At 45.5% G+C, this 23,170-nt stretch overlaps 1 protein-coding gene across 10 annotated transcripts in view; it reads right to left on the bottom strand.

The window, feature by feature from the left end:
- The window catches only part of ACSL4 (acyl-CoA synthetase long chain family member 4), a 59,801-nt gene extending 48,998 nt beyond the window's left edge, over positions 1-10,803 (bottom strand). For 5 of the 10 annotated variants that reach the window (XM_048514321.1, XM_048514318.1, XM_048514315.1 and 2 more), the window contains exon 1: positions 10,675-10,803. The gene's annotated coding sequence lies outside the window, so the exon portion shown is untranslated. Of the gene's footprint in view, positions 1-5,499; positions 5,682-10,674 lie in introns of those variants that run through there. The other 5 variants (XM_048514319.1, XM_048514317.1, XM_048514316.1 and 2 more) reach the window with 2 other exon arrangements.
- Positions 10,804-23,170: the final 12,367 nt, after the last annotated feature.

Here is a 23,170-nt window from a genome sequence, read left to right as displayed (position 1 = left end):
CACAGCAGTTTTAGTTGCAAAAGGTTTGACATTAACATTTACACAGCACTTATTCAGCAGCAATGTACTTCCTGTAGGAAAAGCATGCCGATTTCTCAGCGATGAACTATAATAACCTTCCTGGCTAAGAAACGTCACAAACCAGCTGCTATGAAAACTCAAAACAGCTCTATAATCCCACAGTAGTACTGGCCAAGTAACCACAATGCATGGGATGAAATAAGAAAATAAAGTTTCAAAGCTAAGCAGCACACGGAAACATTCCACACCCCCATTCAAGCCAGCTTATTTATTTCATATTAACAGACCAATCCTAAACAGATCTACTCAGAATCTTTCTCAGGACTTATTCCCCGAAAAGGAATCTCTGGATTGCACTGCAAGAGATCCATCAGGACACTCAGCAATTGATTTTGACACATTTAATCCTTACTGCTTTGCTAACAATATTTAACCATTACTTTAAATATATATATTTATGAATCTTCCTTTTTAAAGATGGCCAGGACCTACCTACAAGACCACGAATTGAGTTCCATAAGTGTAAGGGAAATATCTTCCCAAATAATATGCAACACCAGGGGTCTGCAACCTGCGGCTCTCCAGATGTTCATGGACTACACATCCCATCAGCCCCTGCCAGCATGGCCAGTTGTAGTCCATGAACACCTGGAGAGCCGCAGGTTGCAGATCCCTGTGCTATGCAGCAAGCTGCTTCTGACTCTGACGACAATGCCAGCCTCTAAGAAAAAAATATTTTGTATTTATTTTTGAAACCCAAACATGTGATCAAAGGGTTACTTAAGATCATACATGAGCATTAATAAAAGGCCATAAATCACTAATAAGAATAGTTTGCAAACTGTATAAAACAGACATAGATGATCATGACTGAAGAGTAACTAAAGAAGCTTGATGTCTGGGAGGGTGGGACACAGTGCAATTTTAAGCAGGTCTACTCCAAATCCTACTTGAGTCTTTCTTTTCTCCTAGGACAGTGATGGTGAACCTTTTCGAGACCAAGAGCCCAAATCGCAACCCAAACCCCACTCAATTATCGCAAAGTGCCAACCCGGCAATTTAACCTGAATGCTGAGGTTTAGTTTAGAAAAAAACGGTTGGCTCCCTCTTCCTCCGCCCCACCCGCTCGAGCAGGGGCCAGCCTGCTCTAGCCTCCAGCAAGTCCCACGTGCATCGCTCTGTGTCTCTCCAGCATCTCTGCCTCCTCTGCGCCCACCCACCCCCCTCAGGCAGCAGCCACCCAGAGCACAGGCACCAGGTCCACCAGCCAAGTCCTCCCTGCTCACCGCGGTGCGCGCACGTCATGCGCAGCAGTCCAGGCCAGCCTAGATGTGTGTGTGTGTGTGTGGGGGGGTGATTTTCCGCTCTCCACATGACAAACTCTGTGTGCGCGTGCCCACAGAGAAGGCTCCGAGTGCCACCTCTGGCACCCGTGCCATAGGTTCGCCATCACTGTCCTAGGATGGAGAAAGGATTCTTAGGACTGCACTTTAAAGTTCCTGATATTTTAAAAACAATTAAGATGGAGGGGGCTCTCTTCTCCTACTCTGATGACCACCATAGATCGAATGGGAATGGGTGGGGCATACTCCTTTAAAAGAATGAGACAAGACTTAAAATATGCTCAGAAAGCTCATCCTGTCCTGCAGTTGGGACTCTCAAATCCCAAGAGTCTTGGCACCTTCTTCACAAGCTGTTTCTGTTATCAAAAAGAAAAGCGGTGATGCCCTTTTGAAATTATACCAAAGTGCAGGCATCAAATCTCCAACATTTCTTTGGTACCTCTTTTATTCCTGTGGAACTGGGGTGGGGGATGTCTCCCTTTGCGTTCCGCTTGACATGAAACTCTAGAGCAGAAACTCTTTGACATGTTCTAGAAACTCTAGAACGTGTCAAGCAAGTGGCCTAGGGGCTGGATCCAGCCTCTTAAGGGGGTTTACAGGCCCACAAGCTGGCTGAAGCAACCCTCCCACCTTGAACACAATCTGGCCTGATCCCCCCCCCCCCCCGGCAGCCACATATACACACCCCTGCCCCAAATCTGGCCTAACCAATTCACATTTATGTCACATTCAGTCCTCGTGATAAATGAGTAAGGCACCCTTGCTCTAGAGAGCTTCCCCGGTTAGTTAGAACAGACCTTTATCTCTCCTTTTTCAGATTTTTTTCCAGTAGTGTCAACTGTGGCTCAACTCACGTGGCAAACTTTAACCAATTGATTGTCCTTTTATGCTCTGAACTTTTCACCTGTTTCAGCCTTTGACCTGAACCTCCTATCAGGGTGTGCAGGAATCTAACTTTAGTGTCAGAGTAACCTGGAGTTGTAGTGGTGGAAGAATTACACAAGAGTCCAATACTGGCCATCAGGATAAGATAACGGAAGGTCAAAACAAAACAAATACGACATGGCAAGAGGGCACAGCTGAATATGTGGACACAGTTTTTGTGTATTCTGCCTCTCCAGCTCACTCGCATAATTGATAAAACTCGACCGTTTATTCATAATCTCTTAATGCAATTAGTTAACTTCATTCCATCTACCTGCTGGCCACTGAGACTGAGGCCCTTTCCGCACGGGCCAAACACAGCATCCCAGGGACGCTTAAAACAGCATCTCTGGGAGACCGTTCGCATGGCCGGCGCCGGCCTCACAACTCCCGAGCAGCGTGAAGCTGCTGTTTTCGAACCTCGATCCCTGAGCGAGGTTTTTTGGAAACAGCGGCTTCCAACCGCTGCCATGTGAACAGCAGTAGCCGGAAGGCGCCATTTCCTCCCCCCCTTTCCCGAACACCTTACCATCCCTCCGGCCTTCTGGCACGTCGCACAGGCCAGGGGACATGCCCCCCTGTCCTGCGACTCCAGAGCTGTCACGCAGGGCAGGGGGGCGTGTCTCCTGGCCTGTGTGATGCGCCGGAAGGCCGGAGGGACGATAAGGCCATTGCTTTCACCTCCTGCATGTGAGCTCCCAAAGGCACCTGGTGGGCCACTGCGAGTAGCAGAGTGCTGGACTAGATGGACTCTAGTCTGATCCAGCAGGCTAGTTCTTATGTTCTTAAAAGAAGAAATAGTGAGCGTGGGGATACTGGGGAAAGTGAGTCCCCCCTCAAGTCCTTGTGATCCTGCTCTTGTCTTGTTCCTATACTAATTTTAATTCTTCTGTCGGCCTCAACACTAAATATGTGGCCAATTAGTTAATTACAAAATAAAAGGACATTCCTATGGGAACAGATTCCGAAATTTGGAAACAGGAAGCAAGCCAAAATGTAGGCTGGCCGTTTCAAACACTCAAGAGGCGTGCTTTCGTGCTTTTTTAAAAAAAGTGTTACTTTTATCGTTGAGATAGCTCTGTGCTAAATACATTAAAGGAACACAAGATCTATGATGGCTGTTAGTCATGCATGTTTAAAATACATTTGTTTAGGCACAACCCTCAAGCACAAACAATAATGCACCTTCTGCTACTTGCTCGCTTGAAGATTGAGAATCCCCGTCGTTCCCTGAACAAGCATACGGCACCATGTTCACCTGCTGTTTAACTTGCTCAACGTAAACAGAACCTCTCTGCCAAATCTCCGGCTTTTTTGCTATGAATGTCCAGGACACAAAATACAATTAGGAAAGAGAAAAAAATGTTTGGGGAGTTCCCGTGCTTCATTCAAGGAGGATCAGCCTGTTCCCGAGAAAAGCAGAAGAACTCATTAGTCACCCCAGGCCTTCTAAAAAGGAAAATGCAATTAAAGTTACCAACGAGTAACAGTTACTCAGAACAAGCTAGAAGGAAGTACCTCAAATAAAAACAAGAGCACCATGGAGCTATTGTTAACCTCGTACTCTTGAAGGCACAGACTTCCATGCTCAAATTTCCTTTCCATGAAGCCAGCCAAATTGGAAACAAAACCCAGAGACTAAATAATTATGTAAACAACTAAATATGCAATGGAAACTTACACAAATATGCCAGTCCTTTACCACACAGCTTTAAAAAAAGATTATAACCTGGCAGGTTTCCTTTTGAGAACGGACAGCATATTTTAAGGTTTTATTTGAATATTCAGCAGAAAATGTATTCAGATCCCAAACAACATTGTCACTGATATAAGCCAGGGATCCCCAAACCTTCCGAGGCTGTGAGCGTATTTGGAATTCCGAAACACCATGGCTGCGCAGCGACAAGATGGATGCCACAAAATGGTTCCGCCTCAGCCACAAAATGCTTGCCACGGTTTAACGTCAGTACTACAGTGTGGATCCCTGTGTTGTGGTGGCAGCTGCTGTCAAGGCAACCTTTAAAAAATCTGCACAGCCTATCAAATTTCCAGTAGCCAATCAGAAACTTTGCTGGGCAAAGGTCCTACATAACTCCACCTACTTCCTAAAAACACTTGGGGGTGTTACAGATAGTGGGTGCATGGCACCCATGGTTTTGATGGTCATTTCATAATAGCAATGAATCTTGCGTGACAAGATCTATAATTAAGGCGTTATCTTCCTAGATTGGAGAGATCTAGATGAGCAGCATCTAGATCTGGTTTTGATGGTCATTTCACAATAGCAATGAATCTTGAGTGATAAGATCTATAATTAAGAAGTTATCTTCCTAGATTGGAGAGATCTAGATGGGCAGCATTCAATGAACTGATATCCCGAATAACGATTTGAACAAATTCGGGGTATTCTTAAAGCAGCATTTCTTTACCTTGCCTAATTCAACATACAGCCTAATAATCTGGAATTTTATCCAAGAGTTCAGAGGATGTAGAAGATACGCAAAACTTGATCTGTTCAGTGTATATATACATAGATTACGTATAGCTGAAACAGCACATTTCCAAAGTAGCTTATCACAATATTAATTTTGTTTGTTATTCTCATACAAAACTTTAGCCAGGAAAAATATTTGATGATGTAGCATGGAATCCCACAATATATAATGCATCAACTGAAATCCAAGGGAAGCGGGGAAAATAAGCATCTTATAAATGTCTTTATTTACCCTAGAAGCGAAATGTCCTTTAATGAATGGAAGAAAAAACTGAGTGGGTTATCTAAAAGAAGCAAAATTCAGGCTGCCACTGATGAATAAAAAGAGAACTAACCTAATAAACTGCAGTGTTCTCTACATACCAAGAGGTAACAATTAGTTCTTGCTTTTCCACTTACCTAACAAGTGTACATTTTGGGGGGGAGGAACATTAAAACAGATTTTTTAAAAATTCGAAACCACCAGAATAAATCTTCAGCATTTGCAAGGTGCCAAAATTTAACACACAACTATCCGATTCATTGAAATCTTCAGCTAACTGCTAATTATATCTACGAAGCGGCTAATGATTGTCCTCACTGACACACAACGCATATCCAAAACAGAAAAGACTTTGACAGCACACGGAAAACGCTTTCATTTTAATCCGATTTTTGAAAAGGTGAACACAAACGTTCTGCTAAAACAACACAAAACATAGCTGATTTACCTCTTACCTCAAGAGGGAGAGCACGCACTCCCGTTTTGCCTTCGCATTCACTCTTATCATGACAAGCACCGTAAAATATGCAACCCTGATCGCTGCTAAGTGGTGAATCACATTTTCCCGGGGTCCCCCCCCCCCCGTTACATCAGCATCAGGCCACATTCAGAGCCCAGCCTCCGAGCTGCGCTGCGTCTAAGGAAGGGGGCGTGAGAGGAAGGAGATTACGTGGCTCGGGGCACGGGGACCAGAGGGAGTCACTTGGCTGGAATCCAAAAAGATCCTACGGATTCAAACCTAGAGCCACAAAGAACAGCTTGCTTCCCATTCAGCCACTGGGGGAAAAGATGCTCCTGCTGGACAAAGGCCAGCATCAGCTCACAGAGACTGCTGTTTCCTTCCAGCTCACCAAGGGAAGCTGATATTCTGCCAGGCAGGTATCAGTGACAGGAGTCTGGCTGCCTGTAAGAGGACAAAGCCTAAACATCTGGTAATGTATTCAGGCAATGCAAGGAGCTTAACAAGAGGCCCGGGAGACGGAAAATAACAATAAGAGTGCTGAGCATGCGCTGTAATAAAACCACCTGCTTTGCATCTTTTATTCGGCACCTGAGGCACAAGAGGAGGCAGCATGCCAAAAACCTTCCCAGTCAAACTCCATTTCCCACACAGGTATAGTTACACTTCATCATGCACAAGTACGCATTCATTGTGGAGACATGTATAAGTCTGTTACGTGAACAGCTCTTGCAGGCACAATAGGCACATTATGGTGGCACATATTTCTCCAAAGGCTACCAGGATCATTTCAAGTCACCCTGAAACAAGCCACACCCCCTCCCGTTTGAGACATTCACCCAAATGGGTAGGCACGGGCTCACTCAAGAATGTATGGACTTCCTTTCTACCTTGCCTTTCTCTCCAATGGGAGACCCAAAGCAGCTTACATCATTCTCCCTGCCTCTTTTCTATCCCCACAACAACCCTGCAAGGTAGGTTAGGCTGACTACTTGTGACTGGCCCAAAGTCACCCAGTGAGTTTCCATGGTAGAGTGGGGATTCAAACATGAATCTTCCAGATCCTAGTCCACTACGTCACACTGACACCAAAATGGGATGCCGAAATGGGACGCCGACAGCATCATTAACTATGAGGTATCACTGAAACTTACACATTTCGTTTTGGTTTCCTTCAAACGTTTTTTACCCTAGATCGCTGCTCCATACTTAGCTGAAAGTCTTTTTCAGAACAATTTGTTCCCTGCCCAAGTCCATGAACAGGTAACTTTAGAAAATGATTGTATTAGATTCCAAAGAATGGCAGTTTCCAGGAAATGGAAATACACTGGTGAATTGTTTCCATTGTGGGAGAGACATATTATCAAACTGTTTCTCTACGTAACTTCTAGTGTACCCTTTTCACTGGAACGAGGCCTTTGAAGAGGAGCAAAGTTAGTTCATTTATCTTGTCTCTCCAAATCTACAATAACAAAGCATGTGTTTACATAGCTTTAGCTCTAACAATGGCAGACCGGGGGCTCCCTGCTTCATCAAAACGGTCAGTAACCTTAGGAAATCTGAGACGAAGCAGCTGGTGCCACATCAAAATGGAGGGGGGGGGGGGTCCCAACTGCACAACTTGGGGAGGTTCTGCATCTTCCTGTGATCAAGGCAGCAGTTTCCAAGGGGGAGGGGGCAGAGAAAGGGACACAGCACATATGTAGGCAGGATCTGGAAAGACGCACACATTCCTGGCCGTACAGTGTGTAAAGACACGTGGATTACAGGTTGAATAAAGTAGACTTGGGAAAGATCACAACAGCGTGGTGGAAAACACAAAAAGTGGATGATTAGGGAGCAAAGTCATCAGGATACTCCAAAACCCACTCCAGTTTAGATCCCAAATGGGGGGCAAAAATCTCTGCGCAGAAGCAGCTTACTACAGGGCACGAACGACGTACGGTAACACCCTTCTCTATTAACTTAAATTGCACCCAAGCCAATGAAACACAAAGAATCCATCCCCTTCAGTGAAATATCTTTGATCCCTATAACTTGAAAGGCATCTAGCAGGGCAGAGGAGGTATAATACTCCCAAGCAGTACTGTAGAAACGTGGGAGGTGTGCATCTATATATGTATATGCACATGTGTATTAGAACTACACTCTCTACCAAATGGTGTGTGCGGAAAGAGCCGTCAAGTCACATCCGACTTATGATGACGCCATAAGACAATGATGGCGAACCTTTTCGAGACCGAGTGCCCAAATTGCAACCCAAACCCCACTTATTTATCGTAAAGGGCCAACCCGGCAATTTAACCTGAATGCTGAGGTTTTAGTTTAGGAAAAAACGATTGGCTCCCTCTGCCTCCGCCCCACCCGCTTGAGCAGGGGCCAGCCTGCTGTAGCCTCCAGCAAGTCCCACGTGCACCGCTCTGTGCCTCTCTAGCACCTCTGCCTCCTCTGCGCCCCCCCTCAGGCAGCAGCCACCCAGAGCACAGGCACCAGGCCTGCCAGCCGAGTCCTCCCTGCTCACTGTGGTGTGTTCAGAGGCCCAGGCCAGCCTAGATGTGTGGGGTGTGTGTGTGTGATTTTCCGCCCCCCACATGACGAACTCTGTGTGTGTGTGCCCACAGAGAGGGCTCCGAGTGCCACCTCTGGCACCCGTGCCATAGGTTTGCAATCACTGCCATAAGAGATTATTTACATGTCCTTTCTCGGCAGAGCCTTCCTAGGACGTCTCTCTTCCAAGTTCTGACCCCGCTTTGCTTCAGAGATCTGATGAAACCGGGCTACACCAGGTTGCCTTCCCTCCCGCGACCAGATTTAACAGACCTTAAAACATGTTGATCTTTCTTTGTTTGTTATTCTCTCATATTGCCTGAAATACAATCTGGACGTTTCAGAACAGAGGTCGACAAAGGCCACGATTTTAGAGTTATCTTTGCTTGTGTTTCATATTTTTTGCCATTTTGTTTGTCACTGGAGATTTGTTTTATTCTTGTCCTAAAATGCCCTGAGTCCTGCCTGGGCAGGAGGAGGGCGGAATATAAATAAAACATTATTATTGATCAACTAAAATGGTGCCACTGGTTCTTTCCCCCTTAAAAGAAAAGGTTTTACTGCATTTAATGTAAGCATTTATAAAATGGCAAGCATCATGTTAGAGGAAGTAGTTCTCCAGGAGTGTGAGAAAAGAAGGAATGACTCTTCTAAGTGGTCTGTTTGGACTCATAAGGAAGATCACTAAAAATCCAAACTATGCTATAGAGCCGTGGTGGCGAATCTTTGGCACTCCAGATGTTATGGACTACAATTCCCATCAGCCCCTGCCAGCATGGCCAATTGCTGGCGGGGGCTGATGGGAATTGTAACATCTGGAGTGCCAAAGGTTCGCCACCACTGCTATAGAACCATTTGATATGATATGAAGAAGAGGAGTTTGGATCTATACCCTGCTTTTCTTAACCGTACGGAGTCTTAAAGGGACTTACAAACTCCTTCCTTTCCTCTCCCCATATCAGGTCCCTTGTGAGGTAGGTAGTGCTGAGAGAGTTCTGAGATAACTGTGACCAGCCAAGGTTGTCCAACAGGCTTCATGTGGAAGAGAAAGGAAACAAACCCAATTCACCAGGTAAGCGTCTGCCGCTCCTAACCACTACACCACCCTGGCTCTCCGAAACTATTCAGAAGTCTGTTGAAGAAGAGTTTGGATTTATACATCACTTTTCTCAACCATAAGGAGTGTCACAGGGGCTTACAAACTCCTTTCCCCTTTCTCTCCCCACAACAGACACTTTGTGAGGCAGGTGGGGCTGAGAAAGTTATGGGAGAATTGTGACCAGCCCAAGATCACCCAGAAACTTCATGGAAAGGGAAAAGAAGAGTCTCAAAGGAGCTTACAAAACTCCTTTCTCTTCCTCTCCCCACCTTGTGAGGCAGATGGGGCTGAGAGAGTTCTGAGAGAACCGTGACCAGCCAAGGTCACCCAGCAGGCCTCTTGCGGAGGAACAGGAAAAATAAACCCGGTTCACACCAGACTGGAGTCCACTACTCTCAATTCACTACACCACACTGGTTCTCATCATGCAAAAAGCATGCAGGGGAAAAAAATCACTTAAATGACTCATGAATCAAGTAAGATTTCGTAAATCGAGGGCAGCGCACAGAACTCCAAGGGCACACGCTTCACCCAGCATGCTCCGGATGCCAGTGGGCTTCACCCTACATGCTGCCACCTCACCCAGTCAGGCCCCAGCCATCCATACAGAACCTACATCTTGCTGTGTCGAGTGTCATGTCCCTTCATGGGCATCTCTGAGGGAATCGCAGGCAGGGCTGTGGTGCTGGGTGGCCAGAGGGGCCGGAAAGTCCCATACCCGTCAGCGTGTGGTCAGAATGACCCATTTGTCTGAGAGTGTGAATAGAATAGAATAGAATAGAATCTTTATTGGCCAAGTGTGATTGGACACACAAGGAATTTGTCTCCGGTGCATATGCTCTCAGTGTACATAAAAGAAAATACATTTGTCAAGAATCATAAGGTACAGCACTTAATGATTGTCATATGTCTCACCGCTGCACAGATCTCTGCCCCGACACACATCCATCTACCGGGGGCGAACCTTTGGCACTCCAGATGTTGTGGACTACAATTCCCATCAGCCCCTGCCAGCATGGCCAACTGGCCATGCTGGCAGCTTGATGGGAGCGATGATCCTAGCTCTAGATGGGTTCTCACCCAATCACACGTGCATTCTCTATAACGCCCTTCCTCTAAATGGGGCACACGTGGTTGTCCTCTCTCCGCTTCATCCTCACAACAGCCCTGCAAAGTAGGCTAGACCGGCCCCAAACTGTTAGTCACGAGGTCACGAACCGCAAGCGTGTGCCCGGATCCGGAGTGCTGGGGCTGTCCCCACCCTCACATGTGGCAGGCAGGCAGGCAGGCAGGCAGCCGCCCCTTTCCAGTGCCCGGAACGTACAACCGTCGGGTCGGGGGAGGCCACGGGGTTCCTCGCGGCGGCCGGGCGCCATCCCCTCCCCTCCGGCTCCCACGCCGGGTGTTGCGGGGGAAGGTCTGGATCCCCACCCGCGTCCCTCGCCCGCCGCAGGACAACCGCGGCGCGGATCCAGCGAGCGGCCATTCCCGCCTCCCCCCCGACCCGGTCCGCCGGCCGCTCACCTCGCCCTCCCGGCCGACCACGACAGCGACCTCCTCCTCCGCCTCACGCGCCGCCCGCTCCCACCGGTTTAAAATGGCTGCGCGGGAGCGCGGGGGCGGGGGGGGCGGGGAAAACCGCCGAGAAGGCGGGGCGCCTTCTCCGCCAGCCAATGCGGAGCCAGATCTGCTGATTGACGCAAGAGGCAGTCGTGGGGAGAAAGGGGGAGGGGCACGAGGCGTGGGGAGGGGGAGGCTTCACCACGGCGCTGCCGGGGATGCGGGAGGGGGGAGAGGGAGCCGAGGTGGAGAGCGGGGGCCTCTTGGGCTGGCTGGCTGGCTGGTTGGGCGGCCGGCGGTGTTCAGAGATGACGAGAGCGAATGAGAGGCCGGGTCAACAATGGGGGGCGGGATTCACAGTTTGAATCCGTAGAGAACCAAGGCAGCACTCCCCCCCCCCCCCCCCCCCACGCACATACAGAGCTCTCTGTCATATAGATATGGAGGGGTAAGGGGAAAGCGCTCATCATCTGGGGTGTATATGTGTGTGTGTGTATGAGAGAGAGCTGTGAGGGGAACTGTCTTGGGTTTTTATATGTGTATATATATGTATATACATACATATACACACATATACACACGCATACATATATATACATACATACATACATACACATACATATATTTTATTTTATTTATTTATTTATACTTTGGGCTTCTAGACCGCTTATTGATCACAATATGTATGTGTGTGTATGTAGTATGTCAATGTCGATGACATATATGGTATACTAACATGTGTGTGTGTGTGTGTATGCACACACACTACCACCACACCTTGGAGAGTTCACATAGAGACCTGTAAGACCAGCCCGTTCCACAGGCTGGGGAGCCAGCTGTTGAGGGGTGGCTTTAACATCTTGGGAGCAGTAATTAGATCTGCCCCCTCTCTGGGAGGTTTTATTATTAGTTTTACCCAAATCCTGGGCCGCCAAGTGGAATGCTGTAGTTTCATGTTTTAAATATGTATATTTATACTGATTATTTATTGTTATTATTGTTTCTGGAATATTATTTTGTTGTTGTTCACCTTAGGCCACTCAGGGATGGTATACAAATAACAATTATGTAATTATAAATAAAAATAAATAAATAAATATATGTATGTATGTCTATGTATGTGTGTGTATATGTGTGTGTATATGTATATGTGTATGTATGTATATCTGTGTATATATATGTATGTATATGTGTATATATATATGTGTATGTGTATGTGTGTGTATATATACACACACACATATCTATACACACACACATACAAACACAATTTGTCCATGTACATGTGTACTGCATGGCCAAAACACATTCACAAGTGTGTTTGTATGTATGTATGTATATGTGTGTGTGTATATATATATACACATACATACATATATCTATACACACACACGTATCTATACACACACACATACAAACACAATTTGTCCATGTACATGTGTACTGCATGGCCAAAACACATTCACAAGTGTGGGATCTGAATTTAGGGTTTGTGAGATATAAAATGTGTGCATGTTATGTATATGTGCGTATGTGTTTGTATATATATATGATACAAGCATACACACACATATATCTCACAAACCTAGAGGCCCAAATGATAATAAATGTGTTGACTGTGCAATACACATGTCTATGAACTAAATATATATCACTATTGTATATTTTCTATAGACATTAATGCATATTTATCCATGGATACATCTCTATATAACAGTGGTGGCGAACCTTTGGCACTCCAGATGTTATGGACTACAACTCCCATCAGCCCCTGAATTGGCCATGCTGGCAGGGGCTGATGGGAACTGTAGTCCATAACATCTGGAGTGCCAGAGGTTCGCCACCATGGCTATATAAGTTTTAATATGTTCACGTATAACATCAATATATATGTATATGCACAAGCACATGTCCCTTCTCTTTATTTATATGCATGTGTGTATTAGTGTATATTGCACAAACCCTAAATACAGCTACGTTTGCGGATGCATAACTGTAAACACATGTATTGGTGCCTTTTTTGAACATGCAAGACACATGTACATGAATAATTTGTGTACATATTAGTTGTGTGATTATGTAGACGTGCATGCACATAATTTATACATAGCTATATTCACATATAGTATGTATACTTGTATGCACTCATATCCTTGTATGAATGTATCTGGTGGTGGAAAGTGCTGTATGAAATAACACATTACTTATACATGGTTGTGTGTGTGTTTATTATTTAGTTTTTTATATTTATACCCTTCTTTTCTCCCCAGCAGGGATCCAAAGTTGCTTATGACATTAGTCTCCTCTTTGATACTGCCTCACAACAGCCCTGGGAGGTAGGCTAAGGTGAGAGAGAGTGACTTGTCCAGGATCACCTGGTAAGCTTCCATGACCTGGGCATCCTAGACCCTGGCCTAGTCCAATGTTTAATTGAGAGTAAGGGATTAAGAATGAAGAATTTATGGTTTTGCACCTACTAAGCAAAAGGGGCACAGTGGAGAAGTACAGACAGTTGAGATGGCGTTTTTATCTTGAATAGTTCCAATATTCAAAACTGAGCCGTACAGGACCTTATTATTAGCCCAAGAAAGAAAAAAAGGACAAGACAGGAATCTTGTCCATTCCCTGCCACAACACATTTCCAGCGTAATAGCAGGTTTGGGCGGGCATTTGTTACCTATTAACAAAACTGCATAGGACCTGCTAATGTTAACAGAGCAGGAGGTCTATGGGGCTATCAAGAAGAGACTTTTTGATAGAGAGTTTGAACAGATGCTAGAGGAAGCTAATAAAACCTGTTCCCCGATCTCTCTGGGAATACCTGTGGATAGATCAATTGTAGCCCAGTACCTTTACCTCCTGGTTGAGGCCCGGTGGCGTAGAGCAATCACATTAGCTAGATGTAATGCCCTGCCTTCTGCCTTTAGCCTTGGACGCCACCTTGCAATTCCACATAAAGAAAGGAAATGCCTGTGTGGCATGGGTTCTGTGGAAACAGTATCTCATATGCTGTTGAATTGTCCTTTTATAGAGATAGATAGGGAAGAAGCACATAATCCTTCCTGCATGGAAGTGAAGGCATTACAGATAAATAGAAGGTTATATATCTTTTAAACAGCCACAACTACGAGCTATTGGAAGCGGTGGCTACATTTTTAAATGGTGTTATTTTAACTCGTCAGAAGTTGTAACGGCTGTTATTATCTTGCAGTGCTAATGTGAAACTATTTATATGCCATTAAAGGTATTCGAAATCGAAACAAAACTGCACGGGGAGGAAAGGTTAAAGTCTTATCCCCCTCCAAACTCACACATCATGACCGCAATCCAAATTGGTGGATTTACTCCACTGTTGCAATTTTTCTTTTAAAAAATGGCTGGGAATCTCTGGGCCCTGTGAAACACTCAGTAGCTTGAGTCTGTTAGAAACATGATGAAACTGGAAACACTGGGGTAAAAGTGAGACTGGAGGAACCTGCAGAAGCAAATGCCACCAGAAAACAATGCACACATGTTAACCTGTAAAACTGATTTTTCCCATTCATCTCAAAGGGTCTGGGTCAGTGGTGGGATCCAAAAATTTTAGTAGCAGGTTCCCTCGCCAGCCCCCCTCAGCAAAGGGGGCAGAGGCGTACCTAGGCAAACCTGAGCTCTGGGCAAAACCTGAGTTGGATGCTCCCCCCATGGGCAGCCACCCCACCACGACCCCCAAATTTTTTTTGCACCAAGTCATTTCTAAATCATCATCACATTATAGAAAATGCCCCAACTCACAATTCTGAACACAGCAATGGTGAAACACACAGGTTCTTTGATAGAGACTGGTGGGATAAAAGGTACGAAAGGCTGAGAATCCATGAATTGCAGTACCTGGAAGGGATTAACCCAGTTCAGAGAGTTACATTATTAGTCGCAATTGCTATATGGAACCTTCACGTTCAAAGGCAGGATGCCTCTCGGGGAGGCGAGGGCGAAAGCAGACCCAATTAGTAACCCCCTCTCAGCACACACAAATAATTAGTAACCCACTCTCGGGAACTGGTGAGAACCTGCTGGATCCCAACTCTGGTCTGGGTCGTCCATAAATGTTTTCCAGTTCTTGATTAGATTACCTCAGTTGACCTTCAGAATGGCCTTGTGTGCATAGCTATGAAACATTAGTGATGCACTGCATGGAATGACTCTGAGCCGGCATTCTGTTACTTGAAAGATGCAGCCTTCAAGGATTTTATTCCTTCCTCTGCTTTCAGGCTTAAGAGGTGACCATATTTGGTGTGGGACTACAGCAGCCCTTCCTTTTTCTGCTGTGCACAAGACACAGGGCAGGACACTTCTTTCCCCACCCTGCCCCCTTAAAGGTCACAAAGCCACAGCTGGTGTTTTGACCACATGTTGAAAGACTACAGTCAGCGCTCCACAAAGCAGAGAGTTTTACAGCACAATCCTATACAGAGTTATGCCTCTCTAAACCCATTGTAGTGAATGGGCTTAGGCTAGAACAGTGGTTCTCAACCTGTGAGGCGGGACCCCTTTGTGGGTCAAACGACTCTTTCACAGGGGTCGCCTAAGACTCTCTGCATCAGTGTTCTCCATCTGTAAAATGGATAAATGTTAGGGTAGGGCAGTGATAACGAACCTTTTTGAGACTGAGTGCCCAAACTGCAACCCAAAACCCACTTATTTATCGCAAAGTGTCAACACGGCAATTTAACCTGAATACTGAGGTTTTAGTTAAGAAAAAATGGTTGGCTTTGAGGCGTGTGTTACTCGGGAGTAAGATTGGTGGTAGTTGGTGGCTTTGCTTTGAAGCAACCATGCAACTCTTTGAACAAGTGAATCACGACCCCAGGAGGGTTTACTCAGAAGCAAGCCACATTGCCAGCAACCGAGCTTACTCCCAGGTAAAGGATCGCGCTTTAGTTCTTTGCATGAAAATCAGTGGGGTTTAACAGCACTTAACAGCGTTACCTACACTGCTTCCCCAAAACTAGGTCTTAGGTTTAATGCTAATAATCGAGCCCAGCGGCCCAGGCCAGCCTAGATGTGTGTGAGGGGGGGGAGTGATTTTCCACCCCTCACATGACGAACTCTGTTTGTGCGTGCCCACAGAGAGGGCTCTGAGTGCCACCTCTGGCACCCATAGGTTCGCCAACCCTGGGGTAGGGGGTCACCACAACATGAGGAACTGTATTAAAGGGTCGTGGCATTAGGAAGGTTGAGAACCACTGGGCTAAAATAACTGTCTTTAGGACTGCGATTGTAAGCCAAACAAGACTGAAGTGACCATGAACTCAGCAGATGAAATTCCAAGTAAATTACTTGGACTGGTGTGCCCAGTCTTTGTTAGAAAATGCCACATGCAAATTTTGTCTCTGTTCTGGCTTTGAGCAAATATTCCTTCTCCCCCTGACCCTTCTATTGATGCAATGCATAAGAGTTCAGCCACTGGCGACCTCAGTCCTTATTTAATTTTTATGGCTTTTCATGTGAGATGACAGCTCAGTCTTGGTGTGGCTGACACAGCTGCCCGTAACATGATCATTTTTCAAACACATTGTTTTTTCCCTTTCGTTATGCAGTCTGCTGTTAGGTTCCTATATTACAAAAAAGAATGACTAAAGATCAACTTGCACGAAAGATTTCTAGATTCTAACCTTCGATCGGTGGTAGAGAAATTCAGGAAGAAAGTCATAGCTTGAATCCTTAGCACGTAGTGTTTTAAAAAGGATCTCAGGTAACAAGATTGGGGGTGGGGGGAGAACCCTGCCCAAAACCTTGGGGTAGGGTGACCTATTAGAATAGACAGCCCTGGACCTCAGGTAGCTATGCAGATGTGTTCTTCAGTATCTGTTTTATAATTTGGGATACAGTCTAGGTCCAATAAAGGCAATGGGGTTTTTTTCTATGTATTTCAACATATAGGTGAATTATTAGTATTAGAAAGTATTAACACTGCACTCTTGGATGGACAAGAAGTGGAACCCAGGATGAATGTAGATAGAAGGAAGCTTGTTCTCAGTGGCTGGAGTATCCAGGGGAGCACATTTCATTTTCCACCCCAATGCTGATCTTTTACTTTTCCCCATATAAGTGAATAGCACCCCCTCACCATGTGGCACAAAGTAAAAATCTACAACTGTGAATATGGTTGCAGCCAGTGACGTGGGTATAGATTTTTTATGGGGTGGGTTTGGTGACTGAAGGCTTTCCGGCTGATCCATTCAATGCATTGCTTCAAGCAAGCTGGACATGTAATGGAAGGGGTTTGAACCCGAGAACCCCCCCTTACCTACGTCCCTGGTTCCAGCAAGAGTCTTCTGCCTCTGATAAAAGGCATTAATTATCCTTACTAGGAGAGGGAAAGAGCTACCCTAAATGTACTGTTACCTGCTTTCCAGTTCTCTCACAAACTATGGTGGATTCCGCCAAAAATAACGGTTTGAAAACGGGGTGAAAATGGTGTAAACCCTTTTACGCCGTTTTAAACCATATCACAGTTTTCAGACCACTGTTTTTGGTCCATGTGGAATCCACCTATATGAGAAGTTCCTAGCAAAATTGTGACCTGGGTTGTTTCCATTTGGTGGAAAAAGTACTGGCAGCTTTGGAATTTTGGATACATTTGCTTTATTTACCTGTGTATGAGCAGGTACCGGTGGAGGAAAAGAAGCAGCAGATCTACAACCACATGCACAATATAGAGATCCTACCGCTGCTGCTTCAGCTCACCAGGGTCTGTCTGCTTTCTCCTACTGCGGCACTCGAAAGTTGCCCTTTTTCACATCTGCCCTCCCACTTGGGATGGGTCTCCTCCTCCAAGCTCTAATGTGCACCAGGAAGGAGCCATTTCCTAACAGTTAAAACCCACTGAGGAGCAGGAAGTGCCTAGGGCAAACTAGCACCCGGGACAAAACCTGGGTTTAGGCCCCTTGTGATAAGGCCACCCTCCCACTGTGACCAAACAATGATTTTTGTACCCAGCTCACCAAAGCCTCCCACTCCCCATCAAAACATACATGGCTCTCTCCCCACCAACTCTTTTCCTAATTTCCCAATCACAACAACCCTATGACGTAGGGTGTTATCCTGAGAAAACAACTCCAAGCCAGTGCAAGTGGGTATTAAGCATGTAAATCTCTCACAAATCACCCCCAACTAAAAACATTTTCAAACAAATGCAGCATCATCTCTCACTAAAAACACTCCTCCAGTGGAATCCATCCCCAAGCAGCATCACTTTCAATGGTGTTTAAACTAGAGAGCTCAGATTCTTCTTTTTTAAATCCACCTTAAAGGGAGAATCTGGGGTCCCCGATTAAACCTAAGAATTGAAAGTTAGCGCTGCTATTTGAAGAATAGTCCCCACCCTGGAAACAGCATCACTTTTCGAGGGGTTGGAGATTCAGAGATTGAAACAAATGGCAGATTTGGCTGGAACCCTGAACATTTGGGTAGGTACATTTGGGACAAAAAATTGCCCCGATTATGTCCCTCTTAAACATGAACAAATGCAAAATGCAAGGTATTTGGGTTTTGGGGGGGGTATTTTTGGAATTTTCGGCCTGCAGGGGCGCAATTTTAAAGCTTCAAGCGGGCACCATGATTTCAGGGCATCATCCAGAGACTGCCCTGATGATACAAACTCGAGTCTGAGCGATAAGTTTGGTTCAGGGGGCAGCAAAGTTATGGACATGCAAATGGAATACCCCATCCCCATTGTTGTTTCAATGAGACTAACCTGAGATGGAGGGCTACCCATTTGAGGGACCATAACTTTGGTCCCCCAATTCTCTGAAAGAGTAACTAAATTAAACTTGGGTGTATCCTCAGAATAGTTAACAAGATGATACCCTGAAATTTTGGTGTCACTAGCTTTAAAAATACATCCCTTCCAAACTTAAAGAAATTTGCCCAAGATCTCTTTGTTTTGCAGTGACTTTGCTTCATTGTAGCTAATGAGGAATTTCTGAGGCAGGCTGCACATGTTTGAAGATATGAAACCTGGTGACTTTCCAAGGTACTCAAGGGTTTTGAGTAATAGCATCCAATCTTGGTGAGCTTTGCTTCTGGGCGGGGGGATGGGGAGTTGAGAGAGTTCTGAGAGAACTCAGCTCACAGGCTTTCATGTGTGCAGGAGGCGAGGAAACAAAATAAGCCTTTTGGGGGCCATGGTGAACCCCCAGGATCAAAGGTCTCAAAACCTGGATGCTATTACCAGGAGGCCCTCCTGGAGCCACCCCTGAAGGATACAGTACCTCTATCTTCAAAAATGTGCAGCCTGCCTACACACTCAGAAATTCCCCATTGGCTACAACATGGGAGCAAAGTCACTGCAAAACAAAAGAATCCTGGGCAAATTTATTGGGGTGCTTGGGAAGGAATGTATTTTTAAAAGCTAGTGACACACACCAAATTTTCAGGGTATAATCTATTAACTTATTCTTATGATGCCACAGAAGTTTGGTGAAGTTATGTTCAGGGAGATAGTTATGGTCCCTCAAATGGGTAGCCCCCGCCTCAGGTTAGCTCCCCGGTAACAATGGGATGGGGGCACACCCCCCTTTGAAGTCCACAACCTTTCTCCCTAATTAAACATCACAAACAGTTGTATCATCGGGACACAGTCTGGATGGCAATACCTTGACATCTTTGGTGCCGCTTAGGCCTTAAAAAATGCGCCCCTGCAGGAATGACGTGAAAAAACACTACCAAAATTTTGGAGACACAAGCGACCAGCCACCAAATGTTGGCTGCATTTGCACCAAATGGCAAGTGCCCAGGGACATAGAATTTACCCCTGTCCCTAGGGAGGAACGGCAGTGGTGCTGAGAGCATGTTTCTACACAGTCTTTAAGAAACACAGACATTCGGTTCTGGTTTGCTCCAGGCACGCTGCTGTAAGCCAAGTCCGAAGAAGAAGGAAGAAGAAGAAGGAATAAGCAAAGAAGAAGAAGAGGGAGAGGAGGAGGGAGGAGGAGGAGGAGGGAGGAGGAGGGAGGAGGAAGAGGGAGGAGAAGGAAGAGGGAGGAGTTTAGATTTATATCCCCTTCTCTCCTGGGTAGGAGGCTGCTGTAAGGGCTGATATATCTCCTTGCCCCTTCCCCTACATATAAACACCCTGTGTCAACTTGAGGTACAGGTGGGGGGGCTTAGAGAGTCTCCGAGAAGCTAATGCACTAGCTAAAGGTCACCTTCCAACTGGTGTATTGTGGGAGTGTAGCCAGGCTAATCTGAATTCCCAGATAAGCTCTCTCCACAGCTCAGGCCGGCAGAGCTGGGAATCAAACCAGTTCCATCTCCAGATTAGATACACCGAGCTCTTAACCTCTCATGCCACTGCTTAACAACCATATTCCAAACTGACGAACAAATACCATTTTGCGATGGGCGGACTTAAAATCCTACCTCCCTAGGACTTGACAACCAGCAGTTTGTGTTTTTCTAAAGCTTGGTGTTTGCATCCGATTGGATGAGGTAGTGGAGAGATCAGGTGCTAAAATGGATCTCACTCTTTCCATTTGACTGACATGTAGTATTACATGGTTTTTTCAAAAAGTTCCTCAGGGTAGGGATCTAGCACTTTTGAACTTCTTTTTTGGCTCGTAGGCACCTTTAGAATTCTGCCGGAGCATGCTGGGCACAACCACAAAATGGCAGCTGTAGGAAGTGGAGCCAATACACACACTCCAAAGTCGTCCAAGTACAAGGGAGAAGAGAGGATAATTTAAAAATACACGGGGGGCGGGGGAGAAGTTTGGATTTATACCCCACTTTCAGAGCGGCTTACAAATTCCTGTCCCTTCCTCTCCCCACAACAGACACCTTGCGAGGTACGTGGGGCTGAGAGAGTTCTGAAGAGCTGTGACTAGCCCAGCAGGCTTCATGGGCAGGAGCAGGAAAACAAATCCAGTTCACCAGATCAGAGTCCATCCCTTGCGTGAAAGAGTGGGGAAACAAACCCGGTTCTCTAGTTTAGAGTCCACCACTCTTAACCACCACACCACCACGAGAGAGACTAAAACCAACACTGGTGGCAGCTGCCACCATAGCAACATTATTTTAATCTGCCCAACCAATCAGATCTCCAGTGGCCCGTCAGAAGCCCTGCTGGGTAGAAGTCCCACCTGGCCCCACCCACTTTCTGAAAACAGCAGGCATCAAGTAAAGTATCAGTGGGCACTGTGGAAACCCTTACTCTAGAGCAGTGTTTCCCAACAGCACTTCGAGTCAGGCTAGGAATACCCTTGAGCCTCACTCTCTGCTCATATCTCCGCGGTATCCGTGCAGGCTCACCCTCCCACCTTCCCCTCCTCCGTGCCCTGCTTGCGCACACCCCACCTTCCTCCCTCCCCCAGGGTGAAGGGAAGCTTGCCCTGGGGGGGTGGGGGAATAACTGCTGACCTTGTGGCAGGCCTCTGCCCATGGGCCAGCTCCATGTCGCTTGCTGGCGCCCGGTGGAAGACACCACAAAAATGAGGGGGGCGGTAGTGTGGTGCTAGCGTTACCTTGGACATGCTCTCACCGCACGCTTTGGGGTACCACAGAACCCTGGTTGAGAATGGCTGCTCTAGAGTAATGATTCCCTGTAAATATTTGTGAAAATATATGAAAAACTAGGCTAAAATCTTTCTCCCCTTTCTAATGTATTTATATATTTCAGGAAGTTTTCACTCAGGGGATCATTTTAACCTTGACTGTCCTCCATATGCAGTTTGAAGCTATGTATCCCATTCTACTATCTCAGGTTTCTGCCACCTTGTTCTGCTTAATTGTAGACAAGATTTCATTTGTCCCAGTCCCTAAACTTTTGCATACATCATTGAGATACACACCTGTCAAACAGAAGAAGGGTGGAATGCCAGTTCAAACATTTTGTGATACACTGGTACCAGCGCCAAACAGAGACTCATATATTTAAATTTCCTCACCCATACCGTGCGGTGCATGCTCAGTGGGGGAAACCCTCACACATTCTGGCAACTTCTGGGGCAGTGTACAATTACCCAAAATGTAACTTGATAGTATTTGAGATAATTTGGACATAATGCCAAACCACAGTTTGGTGTTGTGTGAACAGACTGTTAACTCTGAATTATCATGTGAATCAGAAAACTAGGGTTTGGAGTTCCCCCAGACTAGGACTGGAAACCTCAGTTTCTGATCATGTACGGTCATTTCTAATCATTGCTGAGCTTTATTTTTGTCACAACAAACCACAGTTTGTCATGGCATCTGAACTCTGCCATTTGTGTTAGCTTTTCCATTGGTTCCTCTTTTTCTACCGTGTTTCTTTTGCACTAATTAAAACATAATTATTACCTTAAGCAACTGACATTGCGGGCCCTTATTTAAGATTCCATTGTTCCTTATTTACAGCAATTAGTTTTTTTAAGCATAACATTTATTTGTAATTGCATCTCATTAAAATGGAAATCCGTTACAAGTCATATCAATTGCTACATGATTCTGATTCCCTGTTGGGTTTTTTTTTATTTTAGCACTGCAAACACACTTTTAAACAGAGAGGCCTAGACCACAAAGGAAACTGACTAAATAGGGAAAACCGTAAAATGGATGATTTAAACTGTAACATTTTATAGTCCTGGTGGATTTCTGTGAAATCCACCCAAAGCTGCGGTCCGTACCTGAATGAGGGCCAGATTCTCTTTGATTTTAATGGTACTGAAATAAATTCCAGTACTTGTCAAAGTAATGTATTTTTTTAAAAAAAATATATGGTTAATCATGGAATTTCTCCTTGGGAGGCAAATTTCAAAGGAACAAACAGGACTTCTGCAGTGCTGGAAAGAATGTTATAAATGGGGCTGCTCTTGAAAAGTGTATGGGGACTTCAATTGGTACAGAATTGCAGCCAAGGGCCATTTCCTCACAAGTCCTGCGGAAGAGGGGCAACATGCAGAGGTGGGCTCCAGCAGGTTCTCACCAGTTCCCGAGAGTGGGTTACTAATTATTTGTGTGTGCCTAGAGGGGGTTACTAACTGGGTCTGCTTTTCCATTAGAAATTCCATTAGGTCCAAAAATCATAAAGTCCTGTTGTTTCCTATGTGGCTGGTTAGCGAAGGTAGAAAACGGGATAATTCTCCCTGTTGGGCTGTTTTAAAAACATGTTTTGGAAATATGGTAAAGTTCCTTGTTTAAGAGAAAGTCTCCTTCTTTTGATTTCCAGAGACAAAAGTATTAAATATTTGAGAGTATTAAGTATTTGACAGGCAGTCAATTAGAGGAGAAGTAGTTGTTTCTGTTGGCAGTAGACAATAGGACTTGTTATAATAAGTTTAAATTATGGAGAGAAAGATACCAGTTGGAAATTAGGATCTTTTTTTTTACAGTAAGAGTTTTTTACAGTAACAGAGAAATTATTAATGCCCCGCCCCTGGAGATGCCCGGCCACCCCGTCTCGAATTGCCCGTAGCCCCATTGGCTTCATGCGCCACTGTTT

Source organism: Sphaerodactylus townsendi, linkage group LG13 (assembly GCF_021028975.2).
Source record: "Sphaerodactylus townsendi isolate TG3544 linkage group LG13, MPM_Stown_v2.3, whole genome shotgun sequence".
Classification (NCBI taxonomy): Eukaryota; Metazoa; Chordata; class Lepidosauria; order Squamata; family Sphaerodactylidae; genus Sphaerodactylus; species Sphaerodactylus townsendi.
This window is presented reverse-complemented; position numbering and strand designations above follow the sequence as displayed.